The 20,194-nt window shown below is 45.7% G+C and overlaps 1 long non-coding RNA gene across 1 annotated transcript; it reads left to right on the forward strand.

Annotated features, from left to right (window-relative positions):
* The first annotated feature begins 969 nt into the window (after positions 1-969).
* Positions 970-3,556, forward strand: LOC103898911. The gene is made up of 2 exons (XR_002086180.1): positions 970-1,081; positions 2,027-3,556. It is a non-coding gene; the product is annotated as an uncharacterized LOC103898911 (long non-coding RNA).
* The last annotated feature ends 16,638 nt before the right edge of the window (positions 3,557-20,194 follow it).

A 20,194-nucleotide genomic window follows, 5' to 3' on the forward strand; every position in this document is an offset into this window, starting at 1 on the left:
ATTGTACCAATGTGGGGATTAAATTTTTATTAGCCGTGTATATTTTTATATATATATATATATATATAAAAAAAACCCAACTAAATCTATGGTGTGGCTTAGATGCTGACATTTCTCCAATTTAAAAAAAAAAAACCAACAAAACCCCCCACCAAAACACAAACGGTCAGTAAGTAGGAGTTCAGAAGTGGTATTGAACTCAGTCTCTACTCTCTACTATGAAAACAATGTGTCAAAGCAGAAAGGGAAGGGAGAATACCTTTCAACAGTTGAGTTCTGCTGTCTTTAACTTAAAGTTATTTATTTATAATCATTTATGATCTGACTCCTGAGGCTAAAATACCTCCTGTCTGTGGCTGCTTTGCACTGGTTCAACAGTCAAAGTCATAGGAAATGAACATAACCAATCTCCTTACGGATACCTAGCTGCCTGCTCTCCATTCTTAATTTTGCAGACTACAAAGGTCCTGCACGACAAAGCAGGAGAGAGGGAAGTATGAATAGAGTGTCTGTGCTGGCAAAACAGTGCTCTAGGGCCATTGCGAGCAAATGCAACTCTAGACTTTTTTTGAGGGGAAAACAAATTAAAAAAACAAAGGGGATTTTTTCTATTCACTGTTAAAACTCTAAATAGGGCAGGAAAGTCTGCAAGTTTATGTTGTTTCTTGGACAGCTTTAGAATGCAATTTAGTGGAGGACTGAAAGATACTTCCTCAGCTGGTGCAGGTTTGTGCAGCTTCCTGGATTTTCTCCATGTCTTTGCAGATGAGAGTTCTGGTAATGTTTAAAAGGATGTGGAAGGTGTGGATGGCTAGGACTGTTAGTATCATATTTTCCTGTTAACCAAGTTAAAAATTAGCTTTCAGAAGATAAAACATCAAGCTGTGAATCACCAGATTGAAAAAAGCCCAAACTTGTTCTCCTTGCTTTTTCAGTTTCTCTAAAACTTTTTTTTCCTGATGGTATACAGGGTTGTGGAATTTGCATCTTATAGTGATATGAAGAGTGCACTGGAAAAATTGGATGGCACTGAGCTGAATGGACGCAGAATTAAACTGACTGAAGATCACAGAAGGCATAGGTATGTCACCTGACCTGATAAAATTCTGCTGAGGGCGTGGATTTGGGTAGTATCGATGCCAAAGTTTTATTATCTAATTCTTTGGCCCCAAGCTAAATATCACCGCACAGAACCGCTTTCTAGCAGTGTAAACAGATTTAGATAAGAACTGACTTGCTGAAAACAGGGTAAATAGAACACTTTTGGATGAGAGTAAGGAGTTGTGGGGGTTTTTTTAAAGATAAAACTTGATATTTAAATGAAAGGACTTTTAAAAAAACGAATTTTGGTATTAAAAGCCTTTTAATTTAATGGAAAGCTGCTTCAGAGTCCTGTGAAATGTCTCTCAAATAGTTGTGAAAGCCAACTTTTTCATGAGAATAAAAGAGAAACAGTTAGCTTGCTTGCATTATTCCCAAAGCAGTTCTGCCATTTAGTCATTAAAAAAACATGTTGGCTGCAGCTCTTTCATTGTCTCTCTTAAAAATAAATCCATTTATTTTCATGAAAAAAGGGACGCATAACTAGAGAAGGTGTTAAACTCTGAGGCCTTAAAGTGTGCTGGTGTTCCATGCCTTTAGAGACTTTTTTAGTGTCTTGAAAGAAACCCTAATTTACATGGGCCTTTCTAGAGAGAATAAATACCACAGGTATGAATTTTCATTTCTGTACTTTTCTTGATAAATGGCTAAAAATTTGTCTCCCTCCTCCCAGCGGGGGCAGGCATCTTGTATTAGGCAGTTCGTATTTTGCCAAGCTAGCAGAGAATGTCAAGGCTAGCCTTCGCCTAAGAAGATATTGTTGTGATGGAGCATGACAGAAATCTAGCAGCACTCTGAAATAACTGAATGCTGTGCCTAGTGCATTCAGATGTTCTGTGCTGTGCATACAAAGTAGTTGAGAATCTAAATTGAGTATTTTAAATTTAGTAGGAGGTGAGACTACAGCTTTTAATTGTTTCTCTAGAAGCAGATCTCGATCAAGGAGTTACTCAAGATCTCGCAGCAGGTCCAGGTCTACAGGATCTTCCAGATCGGACAGCCGGTCCAGGTCCAGGTCAAGATCAAGGTCCAGGTCCAGGTCCCGCTCTCGATCCCGGTCCCGCTCTCGATCCCAGTCTCGTTCTCGCAGTCGTACACCTAAAAAGAGTTACTCTCAGAAAAGCCACCGCTCCAGCTTGCTAGCTTCTTCCCCATCTCCCTCTTCTTCTAAAAGAAAATCTCGTTCTAGGTCGAGCTCTGCTCATAGCCGTAGTTAACCTGCTCTTAGAGGTGTATTAATGCATTTAATTTGGTTCAAGTTTCTTGAAGACTTGAGACAAATTATATATGAGAACCGGGAGGGGAAGAGTTAACGTGATGAAAGGGTAACCTCCTCTTACATTGCCAAAGTGCCTGTCATCAAATAGGCCATCTCTGTGAGGAGGGGCTGTCGGCTTTCTCCTTTCAGTGAAGTCTGGAGTGGGAAGTCTTTTTTATTTTTTTTCCCTGCTATTAGTAAACATTTCTATCATAGATATATTATGTACACATAATGCTGAGGTAATGGGATGAGACAATATGCTGCTTTCTCCCTCTCTTGCCCCCCACTTTCTGCTCCACCTCCAAGGCCTTTGACTTTCAAAATACAATGTTAGCTTTTGTCCTTGGTATTAAGTCCGAGAACAGGAAGTATAGATTTTATTCCTTTAAGGTGCTGGGGCTACTTTTCTGTGTGAGAATGAATGGACCAGCTGAATTTAGTTTAGAGTTCACTTTTTTCCCCCCGTTGCTTGGCTTAACAGGCTGTTTAAGTTCCAGCTTTAAATGACCTTGATAATATGCTTAATTTGCAACAGACTTTCAGGAATACACATTGGTCAGTTGAATATTGCTCATTTGGACAGTGAATCAATACAATGTTAACCAGTAATGAAAGCTGGAAGTTCCTGTTAAAATGAGACGTACCATCCAGATGTCAGGATTATTTGGAATCCATTAGAATAATTTTCCAGTAATTCACTAGTATGTGGTATTGTATGTAGAGGCCTTATTTGACAGGTGACTCCATAAAACTGCACAGAAATGTCAATATGCATGTCCATGTTTTTGATGTTTATAAAAGTGACATAGCTTTCATACCCAAAAGTATGATACTGAATAACATGTGTATGACTAGCAATAGTCTTGATGGAAAGGAAGGTTATTTTAGTAATGACAGCAGCAAAAAAATCCCAGGAAAAGTATAGTCAGTTGTGACAGGAAAAGTTAATCATGTTAAAGCGTAAAGAGGGTAATTTCTTTAAATCTTCTCAATGCACAGTTGTTTTAATTAATAGAAATTTCCACTGCAAATACTGTTCGTTCTTATAATTTGGAATTAGATTTTTTTTTTTTAACTTCTGTATTGTTAAAGAAGGGAAACATTTTTGGAAAAATATGTAAATTAATCCCAAAGTCTTACGTGTGTTTAAATGTACCATTCCTAATAAAATAAAACCTTTTTCTGGCTTACTTTGCAGTTTGTTTAGTAATGTTACTGTTGCTGTTGTTCACTTCGTACAATCTTGCAAACACGATCACAAGGAAATTTATTTGAAGGTGTACCCATATGGAAGCAAGCAAAATGTAAAATAGAAACCAGTTGCGACACCTAAGTAACCAGATGCTGACTAATAGGAGGACAGGACAGGATAGGATTTTACTGCCATGGCCATCAGTGGCTGTTTGAACGGATGGCAAATAGTAGTCCTTCTGCAGTCCTTGGAGGCAGATTTGTGTGACACCTCCTTGTCCACCAGTTCAACAGAAGAACCGACAACCAAATGGCCATAGGTCTTGGAATCTTCCTATAGGTAAAATCATTTGCTGCTTTCGAAATGTGGTTCCAGAGATTCTTATCTTGCCCACACTACTGTGCATCTAAGGCTTCAAGGCTGACACCCTTTCTAGAGCAAGTTACTGCTAATCACGTTCTTTGCATGGTTGGCTTGATGTGATCTGAATATGGTAGCAGTTCAGAAAGAACACAAGGAACAAACAGAAATCACTTTGCAGAGGAATCTTACTAGATACGACTCTGTTGGGAAAGCTGGGGTATGCTCAGCTGCGTTAAATGTCAGTGGTGTGTGCTTTGGTAAATTTGTTATGCCAGAAAAAAAACTCCCCAAAATGTCCACTGCCTAGCCTAGTACCTTTGAGATTGGCAAGTGCAGTATTGGAGACCTTGAATGCTTCTGACCGCAGCATGCTTACCTTGCAAATTGTTTAAATACAGAGCTAATATAGATCTTGTGAATTTTATTAATTCTTGATTCTTTATTGTACAACATCATTTCCCTTCCCGTAATTTTCTGTTGATTCAGTCAGCAGTGGCAACAGTAAGATGAGTATAGACCAAAGAACCAGCTTCCCCTTCCCCCCCAAACACCTGTCATGTCAAACCTCAAGCCCAGTCTACCCATAGATCTGTGTTGCTATTAATACTGGTTAGAAGTACGTTTTTTTTAACTTACTTTAAATTGTATGATTGAACTGATAGTGGTTTAGTGTAGAAACACTTATGACAGTATTTCTTTTCTTTCTAGCAGCTTAAACATCTTTGCCAGCACAGCTGCATCCAAGTTAACCGTAGTACGGGTTTCTAAATGTAGCAACAGGTAACTAAGGACTGCCGGTTGTAGGGTGGTGTTACCAATGCAATGTGACATGATGGAAACGGACCTCCCACTAATTTTTTTTTACATTTTTCAAGCTGGCAAGCAGTGGTTCTTTGTTTCCCTAAGATATATAAAGGTGTTTAGGTGAGGAAAAGGTGAGCTTTTGAAATACTAAGAATATTAAATCTGGTCTTTCTCTGGGGAAGGATCTGTTTATGGTAGATGCGAACTTGGTAGCTTTCTGAGTATTTATTTGAAGGGCAAGGATAGGAATCTTTAGCAGCTACAAACAGTTTTCCTAAAGGACAGGTTGAGTCCCTGGTTACTCAGCTCTTAGTTGTTTCTTTCGGGATATTAATTTCGGTGCCTGGAGAAATAAGGGATTTTGAAGCCCAAATTTTTATTTATTGTGCACATGGCTTTTTTCCATGGCTTTTTCCGTGTCAAAACTTAAGCCCTTAAAATGTATGTGGGGGAGAAGGCGGAAGGGTGGTCTGATTTCCTCCCCCCTCATTTCCTGCTGTGTTACCACATTGATTTTTTTCTTAAAGAGGACAGACCATGAATAGCAGACTGGATTTTTTTTGCCTTTAGGGGAAAAAAAAAAAAAACACGCCAAACCAAACTTCAAGACTATCGTATCAGGAAGTCCTAACAATTTTGAGCAGGTTTCAGAGCAGCACAGCCCTGTTTGGCACACGGTAGAGTTGGAAATGAAAACTATGTTTTTCATTGGGGTTTAAAGTTTTGACATTACCTGACATGTAAAATGAGCTACAATTGCGTACACTTAATTAATTGCTTTGATGAAGGATAACTCATTGTGCCACTCTAAGTTGGTCATGTCTGACCTCAACTTGGAGCAAACCCAATCTGGAGTTTGTCGGTTTAGGGCATATGAGTTGGTGCAGAGGGGTTAAAAGGACAGTTCGGCAGCCTGAATAAAATACTTGCTTGGTGGTCAGCAAGTGTAGAAAAGGCTTGAGAGGGAAGAAGAGGGACTGGGGTAGACAGAAGCCGTGAAGGGAAAAAAAGGATGAGAGGGAGTTTGAGTTTTGACAGGTGGCAGTTTCGGTGTCAAAAACTGGTATACATAGACCACAGAAGGGAATACAACCTTTATACTCATGACAACAGTTCAAATTTAGAGGTTTCCTCCAGCAGGTGATCTTGAGATAAATTGGGGAACATGTGTGCTTGTTTGTTTTGCTTAAAAATACTTGGTGTTCTGCTGAAGAGCAAAAGGTCTAAAGAAAACTAAAGTCGTACCTGTGTTCCTGTGAGAAGATAGTATCTACGAGTCAGGTAGGCATCTTGATTAGGAGACAGACTTGCTTGGTAGACTCTTTAGGGAACACATTAGAGTCTGAAACTTGGCTGAACTATTAATGTATCAGAAACCAGATTGTTTTAAAAATAGAACATTTTTAGACTGCATTGGACCAAATTATTTATCCATATCAGGTGCCTTAGTTCCAACTTTACAGAGCACAGGAATGTAAGCTCCACTTTAAAATAACTGTAAATAGACTGCTTTAATGTATTAAAGTCATAGCTTTTACAGGCAGCATGTTCCAACACCTGACGCTTTCCATGAGAAAGCTGGGAATCATCCCTTCCAGCTGGCAGAAAGCTTCTGCTCCCAGCCCTGCAAAGCTGAAAGGAACAAAGCTCTGAAGTCATGATGCATCTACAAGTAAATCTGTCATTACTCCTACCCTTATTCTGCTAACCTGATCCTTGAAGAGCAATTTTCACAAATTTCTCCTCAGCAAATGGAGGTGACGTAAGACAATACAAATATTACATTTATATTAGATTCAAAGGTTCCACTTGTGCCTTGGGTTGCAGTTGGGCAATACAGCTAGGATGATCTAGCAGCTTGCTGCTGGCAAGACAAGCTACAAGCTACCATCCCTGTGCCTGCCCCTTGTCTTGTGCCAGCTCTGATGCTCATCTGATCCTCCAGAAGCCAATTCAGTTACATCACAGAGAGTAGGTACTTCGGGTCTCCTGCAATGCTGCTTTTTCCAGTCCTCTCTGGGAGGGAGGAAGTGGAATTATGACCTGGGCTATAACTCCCCTGTGATCCTTCTGTTTGCCTCCCTCACGAACACAAGTATCCTATTTTTCCTAACTTTATCCTCCCATTTTGTCCTCCAAGCAGTCAGTCTCCAATCATCACTCTCCTTCTGTCCAGGATTTCTTGTGCTTCTCTTACCACAGGACATTTTCCTCCCAGGGGAAGCCTTATGCTACAGCATGCAACTGCTTGGAGCACCGGGCACAGCTGGAAGTTGAGCAATGCAATTAGTTGCATTTCAGCAACTGGCTACATCCCACACCAAAAATAAGAGCGTATTTTCTGTGACGGTTATGGCACTTCTTTATTATTAATTACATTTTTGTCAGTTTAACACAGGGCTCTTCATCCAAGGGTATCCCAGCAGTTTGTGAAGATAAACTCTATTATACTTGGCCACATCACATCTCTGCTTTACCGATGAGAAAAGGAAAGCAAGTGCTGGGGGCGTTCACCTGCGGTTGCAAAACACGAGAGGTCAGGAGGAGGAATGTGCCCGCAGCGAAGGCCAGGATTCCTCACGGGACAGGTTCGGCTCTGACTCGTGCCATCTAGTGGCTGTACTTGCTGCCGCTGCCTGTGGAGCCATCAAACGGGCTCGGAAGGGGTTTGGTTCCTATCAGGAGAGAAAAAGGTTCTCTTTCAAAAATGAGGTGAAGTAGCGGTGTGCTTCCGAGTAGGAAGAAATGCCCCGGGATCCGTACCCGCGGCGCTCGGCCATTGCTCTAGCAGAGAGGGTCAAGGACGATGAGTTCTGAGGTGGGAAGTTCTCAGCTCTGCCTGCTCCTCCTGCTGCAGCCTAATCGTAGAGCCGAGTGCTGTACAATTCCTACGTGGCTTTAATTTTCTAACAAGGGTTTTGGAAGCATGTAATTTCCAGTCTGGTTCCCTCATTCCCCCTCCTTAGCCATTGTTTGCTGGAAGACTAAATGCTCTGTGTGTACAGTACCTGAGGGCATGTTTCCCATTTTACCAGCCCGGCAATTAGTTACCCCTCCACCCCCTCTCTTTGCAAACCTGCAGGAGAGTTGTTAGCCTTTCACCCTGGGGGTGATTCACTAGGACAATAACGCTGATTAGCTAACAGTTATGCCTGGCAGAGGGCTATAGCTGGGGGAGCAGCACAAGCAGAGTGCTCTATGCACGTCAGCTTAAAGGAGAGGATACAGCAGAAACACTGACTCCACATAAGGGAGCCATTCAGGCCTTGGGTGGAGTCAGCACCAAGAGGAAAGTGCAAGGGTTAACAGGCTGGGGGCCTGGGTTACAAACGAGGCCAAACTATATGCTGTAGTGAAATACTAGCTAATGGCAGCTCTGTATGTCTGGGTAGTCTCAAGATGTTCAAAGGACAATCGCCACTATTGATTTGCTGGGCCTAGGACCATGAGGGAGTGATGAGGGAGAGAAAAGTGTATGGTAAAACCTGCTCTTCAAGATTAATGAAGGGCTTAAAATAAAAGACAGAGTTTCACTGGTAATGAATGATACCTTTGTGTTGTGTGACGGCTTTTTCCTGTAACCAGGGATGAATGTCTTCCCTCCCTGTTCTCTCCTTTTCCACTCTAGAAAACCCTTGCACTGTGTGGGCATTTAGCAGTGGCAGGTTGAGCTGGAAAGATCCAGATCAATATGCTTAGAGTGGATGTTTCAGTTCAGACCAAGAACTGCTCCGTATGTGTGTATGTAGGTGTGATACATCACTGGAGACCCCGAGATCAAGTTCAGCAGGATCCTACGTGCACGCTGCATTTGTTTTACCCAACAGCCAGCTCTCTGGCATTCTAAGGCGAGTGCTTTCTCCTTGTGTCTCAGAGGTCCGTGGATATTACTTTGTGGTTCATAGAGGTAAGATGTAGCAGGTCATGCTTTTAAAGCAAGTGAGCACCCATTGGTAGAGCTGAAGTCACTAAAATCTAAAAATGCTCCCACTGTAGAGCCTTGAAAGCAGAGGTACCCCAAACTGATATTAAAATTTGAGCCAGATTTTAGTTGGGGGTAGGTGGAGGTGTTGCAGCAGATGCTGGCACTGCAATGACAGGAAAGGGAAGTAGGGAAAAAATATACAGGGAAAGAAAGGAAACTGGACGAAATCTTTGCACTTCACATCTACAGGTGAAAGAATTATTCCTCAAAATCAGTGAATGGGACTGTGGGTCTAGGCCTCACCCACCACTGTGACTTCTGGTTGGGATTTTCCTAAGTGCCTCGGGACATCAGGAGTCCAGGCCAGCAGCATTCCAGCCACCAGCCAGAGCTCTCCAAAATGGGCAGCAGGCTGTGCCTGCTTAGGCCATGGGCAGTCTGTCCTTCTGCTGGTACTGACCACCAGAGAATCGGTATCTGATCTCTCTAGACAGTCTAGCCCTTCCATGCCTCTGGCCAAAGATGGAATTTACCGGAGCTGGAGTTAAACACAACATCTAGTGCTTCAGCCTGAAGTGTTGTTTCTGATGGCACTTGGCTTTGTTCCTTCTATGTCTTTTTCCCAGTAAAGCTTCAGATCACACTGGCTTTTTAACAAAAAGTATAAGCAAGCAGCTCTGCTGTTTCTTACACACATGGCCATTGCCATGTTCTCTGCATCGCTGCCAGTTCCTGTGAATGCCTAGCTGAAAAGTGATGTGCTCAAAAAAACAAGTTTTCTTATATGTTTAAAAAGCTTCCTCGTTCTTTTCCTTCAAATTGTCACAGCCTATTTCTAGCACTGTACAAGAACACGGCCGATCATGTAGACTGGTCTTCCAGGTTTGCCAAAATGCTTGCTGCAAGCTTTCTGCCCACACCTCCCCTCCATTTGTTTCAATTTGCTTTACTTTTTCCCAGTTCTGGCACTTGGATGGTCTAAAATCCACATCTCCTCATTGTACTTACTCTCCTGAACTTCTTTTAGTCCAGTAGCTCGTATCTCTTATCCTTGAACACTGAAATGATCACACTATGCTGTATTTCCCAGTGAGAATGGATGATACTCAGTACATAACTTTTGAGACCCCAAATCTCTCAGTGAACACCTTGCAAACTATGAGTGAATTTACTTAGCTCGGCTAAGACCTTGCAAACCTGGACTGCGCACTTTCCTACCCTACATTTGTCTATCCTACCTGAACAACAGTAATAGCTTGTCATGGTTTTAACCCCAGATGGCTACTAAGCACCACACAGCCGCTTGCTCACTCCCCCCAGTGGGATGGGGGGAAGAGAATCGGAAAGGTAAAAGTGAGAAAACTCATGGGTTGAGATAAAGACAGTTTAACCGGTAAAGTAAAAGCCACGCACGCAAGCAAAGCAAAACAAGGAATTCATTCACTCCTTCCCATCGGCAGGCAGGTGTTCAGCCACCCCCAGGAAAGCAGGGCTCCATCACGCGTAACGGTTACTTGGGAAGACAAACGGCATCACTCCGAATGTCCCCCTCTTCCTTCTTTCTAGTGCACCCCAGCCTGCTCTCGCTGGTGGGGTGGTGTGAGAGGCAGAAAAGGCCTTGACTCTGTGTAAGCACTGCTCAGCAGTAACGAAAACATCCCTGTGTTATCAACACTGTCTCCAGTACAAATCCAAAACATTGCCGCCCCACACCAGCTACTAGGAAGAAAATTAACTCTATCCCAGTCAGAACCAGCACGTAGCTGTATGTGAAAAAGAGTATGGTGAGAGCAGTTTATGCTTGTTGCAGTGTTACGTAGCAGCCAGTGCTGTCTTGGACTTGGGTCTAAAGCTGCCCCACACGCTTCTTCACCATGACGGTGTGGTTTACCTAACAGTGTGGTTTGTCCAGTATATAGGCAATTAGATCTCAGGGTACCAGCATGTCAGCCGCAATGCAGTCACAGAGGGAAGCTTTAGCATCAGATAGATCATATGAAGCAACGAAGGCCCGGGACAGTTCGCAGCATGACAGCAGGCCATGCTTTCAAAGAGCATTCAGTTCTCCGAGAGCTCTTGCCAAGGGCCAGCGCACCGTGAACACGGGCAAAAACTCACCTCTGCTCCCATCGACGTGTCTGCTGGCAGGAGGCAGGCAGGGCCCCCGGCCCCTCTCCCGCAGCGGCCGCGCTCGGGGCAGTGTAACTGTGCGCTCAGAGTAGCCCCCTCGTCAACGCCCTTTGCAGAGGAGCAGCTCCTTTCCTGCTGGAGGTTGGCTGGGACCCCACCAGATGGTGCTGTAACACTGCCTCAAGGAAATACCCTTTCTAGAAGAGACTTGCAAAATCCATCTTAAAATAGCCCTGGTGACCCAAACCATTGCCTTTGTGGAAAAAAAAAAACAACACACACACACGTGCGCGCGCGTGCACACACACACAGACAGAAAAACCATAACAACACCCCTGACTAGAGCACTGGAAACTCTGTCTTGTTCCCCTCGTGGTTTCCGGCACGCTCACCTGCCAGGGGAGCGGAAGGAAGAAGTGGGGGAGCTGGGGGGTGGGCCCCCAAAAATCAACCGAGGAGCTGAGCCATGTGAGCTCTCTCAGAGGATCTGCTGGAAGCCACGTCTGTGTGCGCAGATATTGTGTGTCCCATCTCTCTGACTCCCTGCCAGTGCCTCAAGCCCTTGGAAGTCGCTCTGTCATGAGGGCCACCATGAGGACTGACCCCAGGGGCTGTGGACCTGTTTCTCCAGCCCAGCTGCAGCCCCAGGGTAGCTCCCCAAATGCCCACAACAGCTTCTGAAGGACACTGAGGCACAGCTTCACCGGGGGCCCAAGTTGCCTGCCTTTGTGACCACTGGCGGGGCAGGGGAGGGAGATGGAGAGGTTGAATTGAGATCCAGATACTAAATTGCCAATGGTAAAAAACACAAACCCACCACTCGGGAAACCTTCACAGGCTAGTCTTGAGAGGAGAGTGGTTAGCAAGGCTTAGAAGTAGTGAGAGCTTACAAATGCTTCTCCTCTGCACTAGACTGAGAAATATAAAACTGTCTGCTGAGGAACCAGCCTCCCCCACCCCCCGCGTACCCACAGGAGCTACCCAGAACTGGGGCTGCACCCTTCTGCCATGGCCCTGTTTCTAGCCAGCGTTAGGTATATGCTGAATGTTGCCACTCCTTCAAAGGAGTCTGGTGACAAAGAGGCTTCAGGAAATAACTTTTGGCTTGGTCTGGAGAAAATTTCTTGCTGTCTGGGTGTGACTTCTGAGCGGATTGCTTTTCTGCTATGTTTTACCACCCAGTGCCCTGAAGCAGCCCTCTCCTAACAGGGCTATTATTCCCTGGAGGCTGTCCTGCAGGCTGGCTGGGGGCTCTTTCGCCAGGTGTGCCTTTCACTGGTCCACTCCAGAGACCTCTGGCGCTTACCAAGCCAACTCCCCGAGGCAGCGTCTCCACACTCCAGTCCTCTGCCAACGTCAGGGCTCCATAGAGGCTACCCCAAGACAGCATCCCCCACCCCTAGTGAAGGGGCCCAGCTCTCCCTCATCACCAGTCCTTTTACAGCAAGGGGACTCAACTGGCTTTCTTGATTCACCCCTGGTACCTGGGAGCAGAACTGGGGGCTCTGAAGTGTTTCTCTTTCAAGACCAAATCCCTCTGCTTGAGAGCTTGAGGCCAGAACAGCCAGACTCCAAACTCCTGGAGGAGTGGATCACCTCCCAGACTGCCTGGACCCCTGCTCCTGCAGCATGGCAACAACGTGGTACGTTGCTTAATTGTCTTGTAGTCCAGAGAAGGCAGCAAAGCCCTGGTCTTGGATTTCCCTGATCCTATTTGTCTTTACCAGGAGTCTAGCATGTGCTGCCTTGCCCTTCCTGGTACCTGCTGGACTGAAAAGCAGGGAAGACAGAAACACTAATGAGCTCCCAATCAGCCCAACTTCCCATGGGCATTACTTTCCCAGGATTTGGAAAACCTTGGGCAAACAGCACAGGCCATTTTCAACAGTCTCCGTTTCATCTGGGTTAACACACTTCATATTGCTTTCTCCTTAGCTTAACAGTGATGGCCATCTGCTCTGAGCTCTGTCCTCACAAACAGCACTGGCAGAACTGGTAACGCTCTTGCTCTTCCTACAGTACATTGCTAATGCACCTCCATCTTCCATGTGCCACCATCCAACATCCACACAGTATCATTGGCGTGCTAACAGCCATCTCCCTGGCTCCAGAGGCAAGGACATCTCAGCCCTGAGCCTCAGAGCACAAAGAAGAGTTCCCCTTCACATCCCCTCCTCTACATCCTGGGTTCACTTGTTTTCCTTTTTACTCCAAGAAGCAGGTTCAGGCCATTTTCAGCTACAAGTTCTCCAAGAATAAGCACCAAAATCAAAAGGCAGTGTTTAGGAATGTTATCCCAGGGTATTCAAGCAAACACTTTCCATCATTTAATTTACTGAGAAAACACGCCACTGTGGAAAGCTTTTCCAGTCTTCAGTATCTCTGGGACTTTTAGTGTCTTCTTAGGGCGAGACCATCACTGGGGGCTTACCCCACTTCTCATTTGCAACTCAAGTACACGTAAAGAGGGCAGGGGAAGTGGCTGCTTACACCAGGGTGGGAGGGAGCTGTGTGCACTTCAAAGCTCCTGAGGCTGTCCGCAGGCAGGAAGGGCTGCTCTGTGACGCTGGGGCGTAAGGCAAGCCAGCGACAAGGAAACAGCGAGGCTGATGGGATGTGAAAGCTGTGAGTGTGTCAAAGCCAGGACGGAAGTGTTATAGGGGCAGGCCTATTTTTAGCCACCTCTAGCAGAACTTTGCTAGCGCTTGCTGGAGTCAACGGCCTCTTCCCCTTTCCTTGATGTAAGCAGAGCTGACTGGGTTCAGATCTGTTTTTATTTAGCCACTCACGCGATAGTATTGACTGAAAGTTCCCTCCAGCCCCTTGGACTCAAAAACACCCATGGTGAGAGAGTCCGAGGTAAGGAGAACAGAAAGTATCTGACACTTCCCTGTCTCCATTTCAGGGCTGTGAAAGGTAGAAACCGAAGCTGAGGCTGCAGAGCGTGACTCTTAGTCACATCAACGGGGGGATTTTGCAATGCAGTGGGTGCAGGGCACAGGGCAGGCAGTGTGCAAGCAAAACTAAAGTGCTTTGCAAGGGCATTTGATTGGGGCTCTCCAGCTGCAAGGTCAGAGTATCGCCGTGGAACCCTCACTTTCCTGCTCCACTTCAACCTGCTCAGCTGCTCGAGATGTGTGGGAGGTGGAAGGGTTTAACACACCTCAAATTAGCATGGGGCATTATGGAGAGCAATAGGTTGCCATGCATGTCCTCTGCCTGGTTCCTTTTAACATTTGTCAGTATTAAATGACTCCTACGCCTGCTGTAGGGAAATGCATGGGGAGAGGCCATTCCTAAGCCAGACTAGAGAGAAGATTAGGCAGCAAGGCAGCGGAGCAGTCACGGGGAAGGAGTGTGAGCTGAGATGTGACTTTTCTGTACAGGCCGTAACCACCAAGACAAGTTTCAGACTCGTCTCAGTTGCTGGGAGTTTGGATCAGTTTGACTTGCAGTATTCGGTTCAGGGGCAAGTTGGGAAGGACGGTGTCCAGGCCTAGGTAGCCAGAGCTTGCTGCTGGTCTCAGTAGACCTGGTCCCCCCGCTTGTTGTCAGAGAGGAATGAGATTGCTGTAGGGATGTGAGAAAAGCACATTTGGAGCCAAAATAGATGCAGTCCTGGGGCATTTCCAGAGCAAACTCTTCCCAAGCCTGGCAGTAGTGAGGAGTAGCAATGGGATGAGCAGATGAAAATCATGCTCACTCTGTGGCTATAGAGCTTGATGTGACTAGGAAGGCAACACAAAGCCCTGTCCCATACTTGAGTCTCCCTGCTATAACTCTTTCAAAACCACACATTTAATACCACTCCCAGAAGCCTAGAGCTCCCCAGAGCCCCTCACGTATCTCTGCAAGGTTCTGCTTTATATCTCATGTTTCATACTGTCCTTCATCCCGATGGCGGATACATTCATTATCTATATAGCCCATTCTTAAGCTGGATTGATTAAGGCAGGATATGCAATTCTTGAATGAGAGCTGTGGATGGAGAAGTGCTTTATACTATAGCAATTTTATTTAGAAATGAGAAATCCTTTAGAAGGAGGTAGCAAGAGGAGCAGGTTATTGCCGGTGCCATTGCTGTCCAAGGGAATGTGCTGGAAAGTCACTTTGGCCTCTAGATGGCAGCCCTATTGCTCACACACCAAAATGCTGAAAAAATACAGAAACGCCTTCCTTTCAAAATTGGGGCGTAAAGACAGGCCTCACACTTTTAGTAGTTCAGACCAAAACCTACGGGCAGTCAAGACTGCATTGAAAACAAACTGGATTTGGTTTTTTCTCTCTTGTTCAAAATGAGGACTATGGATTTGCTCCCTTCTGGACTCTGCGCTTGCCTGTAATGGACCAGGAATTGTTACCTGGGAATTGACCCTCACATTTCTGAAGTTGCATGGAAATCAAAGCAGAGATGCGGTAGCTCCTTTAGGCCTCACGCTTGCATACATTTGGTGTGTGCTTTGCCTGATGTGCCAGCAGCAATCCTGGGGTGAGAGCCAGTGCCTCCTCAGTGCTCAGAAGGGTCAAAGGCTTTGCTGCTGTACTTGACCTTTAGGGATACAGGGCTGTGAACTTCGACAGAACCTAAACCCCACTTTGTCAAAGCTATTTGTACGGTAAATTGCTTTATTGTTTCAATTAAAAAATGTAGCCAGGCATTTAATGACTCCCATGCACAGCCACTCTGTGTGATTCACTTTCCACTTTAAGGTTTGAATGCTTTTCTTTTTTAAGCATGGGGACAAAAAGGGAGAGTTAATGTCCCTAATGTTGACAGATGTATCTTCATGCTCTCTCTATTTTAAATGAGATAAACCAGCCTTTCGAGGGAGAAGGGTCATAAATATTTCCTTGTGTGAATGGAGATGCTGGCAGTGGGAATCATGGGAATCTATAAAAGCTGGCTATTAGCAGAAAGTGTTAATAGACTGTCTTTCTAAGAGACTTAAAAGTTACTTAGTTACTTAGTTACTTAGTTGACACCATTTCTATACTTCCGGAGAACTCACAGTCATTACTTCTTCCATCCTCGCAACACCCTGAGAGCTAAGTGCCATAGTCTAAGAGGGGACACCAGACTTTAAAGGTGTTTGGTACCTAGAGACGGGAACTGGGGTTTACATGTCCAACCTGCATTGAAATCAAAAGGCAGCAGGAGAAATGCCCTTTTGAAATCCAATTAGGCACTCTGCTGGCATCTTTAAATGCCTTGATACGTGTAATACTCCTCCCTAGATGACTTGCGGGAAGCATGTGTCACAACCCTGCATGAACAAAGTGCGCAAATAAGGCAGATGACATCCACAGGGTACAGAAATGTGACATTTTTAATTGATAGTTTGGGAAGGTGATAATAAGATAGGAAGAACGTCCTCTTGGTGTGTAATTCTGTCGTGCCGGTGCCCAGTACAAGTGATGAGCCTTGAAGTGGAGCAGGGCCGAGTCGGTCGTTCTCCATGGCCAGCAAAGCTGGGGGGCTCAGGAATGCACTTATGTTACAGGCAGTTGTCAGATCAAGGTCTTGTCAGAGGTGGGATATACTCTTCCTGGTGCCAGGAAGGAGCAGAAAGGAGAATAAATATATAAGAAGAAGGGGAAACAACTTTTAAAATAGTTTTTGTTTGGTTTTTTTTTTTTTCCAGCTTTAATAAAGCAGAAGAAAATTTGCAAGAAATTTATGGTCTGATTTGAATCCTACTAATGCTCATGGAAATCCCTTTAGTGAATACTGGACCAGGTCCAAGAAAAGCAGGTTATTATTCCCTTAACTTCTATTCATCCAGAACTGTGCCCTTCTGCATGCAATCTTGTTAGATCTTGCCAGTAGATTTAATGTAAACTTCATCAGCAGTGGACCTGGATAAGACACTGGGATCAGCTGCCTCTTAACTCTGAGCCAGTCTTGCCAGAACAGTGGTGGTAAAGGAGGATGCCTTGACTACATGGCAGGTAGCTGTAGCCTTGACCGGAGCATCCTGGTAGGATTTTTTCCAGCTAATAAAGCAGAAGAAAATTTGCAAGAAATTTATGGTCTGATTTGAATCCTACTAATGCTCATGGAAATCCCTTTAGTGAATACTGGACCAGGTCCAAGAAAAGCAGGTTATTATTCCCTTAACTTCTATTCATCCAGAACTGTGCCCTTCTGCATGCAATCTTGTTAGATCTTGCCAGTAGATTTAATGTAAACTTCATCAGCAGTGGACCTGGATAAGACACTGGGATCAGCTGCCTCTTAACTCTGAGCCAGTCTTGCCAGAACAGTGGTGGTAAAGGAGGATGCCTTGACTACATGGCAGGTAGCTGTAGCCTTGACCGGAGCATCCTGGTAGGATCTCCTATGGTAAGACCCAACTGAGAGGTGTGTGACTTCTCTCTGTCTTGCACTGAACTGCTCTGCCAGCTGGGTGATTTTAGCACACCAAAACCAGAACAGCTCAATAAAATGGTTTCTGCGTGAACAGCTCAATGAAAAAATCTGTTTGGTTGTGGTCAAAAATGCAAATTAAAACCCCTTTGGGATAGATAGAGAATGGACCAGAAAACGGGCTTGTGTTGCCAGGACCAGAACAAAGCTAGGCACCTGGAAGCAATCTCTCCCCCAACCTAGGAGACTGGAGATGAGAGGAAGCAGGTTCCAGTCCTTGCTCTGCCAAACAGTTTTTGGGTGCTCTTTTTAATGTGCCGTTGCTAAATCTGTGCACCTGCCACAAAAGAGGTCAATGAGAAAATTCGGCTCTTGTTTCAGTGCCCTAGGGACAGGGGAATGCTTTTGGGGAGTTTTGCACTTGCATCACGCTACATCTGTGCTGTCCTCAGTAAACGTCTTTGAGTTTGCAAAGCCAGGAGGTTTGAGCCAGGAGTACTTGTGCTGCTGGTAAGGACATAGTTTCTACATGGACCAGGCTTTTCTCTGCTGTTTGGAGAACAAGACTGTACGGAAGAGGTGGTGTGAACGCTCAGTGAGTTTGGCCTTGAAACTAAGCCTGAACCCTGAGTTACCCATATATGAATCTACCAGCAATTGGGACTTCGCATTGAAGGTTATACCTAAAATACGTCCACCCATATTAAAAGGTTGGAAATATGATTTTGGGATAACTCACTAGCCTACCTTTCTTTCCCTGTCCTGCTTCTCTGCTCTGCAACTATGACTAGGATATCATAGGGCGTGTGGGCTCAGCCTAGACTGAATACGTTCTTGGGGACGTGGTTTTGGGTTTTGAGCCACAGGGTAGCTATAACCGTTCCTGGTGAGGTGGCATTAGCCCTCACACATCCCACCAGCTGTCTGTCCTTCTGTGATGTTGGTGTGCTGTACAAGGTGCAGAGTGGGAGCACGTGGTGCGTGAACACAGAGGTTCCTGTTGAGGTACAAGGAAAGGAAGCTCGTGGTGTGCCCCCAAAAAAGGGAACAGGAGCTGCACCTTCCATCCTCTTCAGCTATAAACAAAGCCACCTCTCAAGTCCCAGGAAGCTGAAAGCTGCTCCAGATCCACCCTTATGCGAGAAGAAAACACACCCCATGCTTCTGCCTACATGTGGCTGCAGGTTCCTTGCCACAGCCTAAGCCAGCCCTCCCTGATGATGTATGGCCCTTGGGTGGTGTGACACCGTGCTTCTTAGGAAGCACGTGGGGCTGTCTGGGCCGGTGCTGGAGTGGGCTTCCTCAGCTCCCCTTTCTGCTGGGTGCTGCCCCTGTGAAACAGCCTCCGGCCATCCGGAAATTCAGCATGGCCCTGTATCTTCCAAAATGAAGGTTTTGTTAAACAGTTTTGTATTTCTAATTGTTACACAGCTCTGCTGTAAGCTTCCCAATACCTGCCTCAAGCAGCTCATCTGAGCTATTCCTCCCATGCTAATCTCTGTGATCTGTGGCATGCATACAGCATGGACTGGAACAGGACCTCCCCTCTGCCGCACCATATTTGCCAGAACAGGCATAACTCAAGATAACTGGATTTGAAACAATCAGAGCAGGAAGCAGCAATAACTGGCCTGGAGGGAAGGCAGGGAGTTGCCCATAGACAATTTTTTAGGGGGGTGCTCAATTTGTGATATCTGATCTCTTTCCACACTGCTTTAGCCTCACGTACAAAGGCAGGATGTAAAGCTTGCAGGATCATCCCCCCCTTCCCTGGCTTGAGTGCTTGAGTTTAAATATGTACCGTCTTCTTTTTAGCTGCAGCATTTCGTGTGTGGTGACACGTGTATTGACCTATGTGTGTGTATGATGAAGACCTCCAGAGCTGCATCTGGTTCAGACACCGGTGTCATTGCCACCGATGCTACTTTGTGAGGATGGACAAGGCAGTGGACGTTCACATTATTTTTTCTCTGGAGCACATGGACCCGAAGGCTGGCTCTGGCACAGCTGATGCTTCCCGTGACTTGTACCCCACAGCCTGTATACAGCAAACACAGCAGCCAGCCGCCCAGTCAGGACCTCTGTATTGTGGGGGTCAGGACAGGCCAAGGCAGGCCTGCAAGCGCCCTTGCTGATGAGCTGACGGCTTAGTCACCGGGGCTCTCCACAGAGCCATGTAAACACTACCCACAGTTCCCTGCATCAGCCCTTGCCACTGGGCTCCGCCAGAGCCCTGTCCTTCTGCTCCCCGTGCCAAGGGTCACAAGCTGGGACAAGCAGCTGGGTGCCAAACGCGGGCTGTAGCTTTGTGCAGCCGGTCTGCTAGAGGTCGTCACACGCCTCCTTAAGTAAACAGGGATCCACGCCAGTTGATAAATCATTTACGAGGAGAAGTCAGAAGCAAAGAACTAGATTAACCAGGTCACTGGGTGTCCTGAGGGAATGACGTGTCAGTGGAGCTGAAACAGCAGATCCCACAGTTGCAATCTGTTGCCTTCCTCTGTCCTGACAGCAATTCATGGAAATCCCTGGAACTAGACACCAGAGATGGAAAAACCCATTAGCTCATCCCAGTCAGCTCACTAGTTAAAGCAGGCACTCCCATTGTGTGTTTTCTGGCAAAGTTAAAAATGTCTCAAGAGAGGGGATTTCCACCAGTTTCTTCTCAAGGGGAAACTATTCCACCTATCAGGAAGGCTGCCTCGAGCAGTGCTATTTTTGCAAACCAGAAGTAACTCCAGAACCCGTGAGAGAAAAACAAAAACGATTCTGCTGCAGGAACTGGGGCAGTGATGGTTTTCTGCCTGAACAGACACGTGCCACATGGGGCACATCTCCAAATGGAAGCTCTGTGTGTACACGTCTGTTTATACACAGCCACCGAGGTGTGTTCATGTATGCGTATATAAACCCGTGTCCTCCCTCTCCTTCCCAAGGGTGGGATGACCTTGTGCCTTCAGCACAACCAATGTGTTGTAGTGTGAGCTCACGCCTAGTTTGCACTTGTGTAACTTCACTGACATCAAGGCAAAGCATGTTGCTCTGAGGAAG

This window comes from Aptenodytes forsteri, unplaced genomic scaffold (genome assembly GCF_000699145.1).
Source record: "Aptenodytes forsteri isolate BGI_AS27 unplaced genomic scaffold, ASM69914v1 Scaffold3, whole genome shotgun sequence".
NCBI classification, from domain to species: domain Eukaryota; kingdom Metazoa; phylum Chordata; class Aves; order Sphenisciformes; family Spheniscidae; genus Aptenodytes; species Aptenodytes forsteri.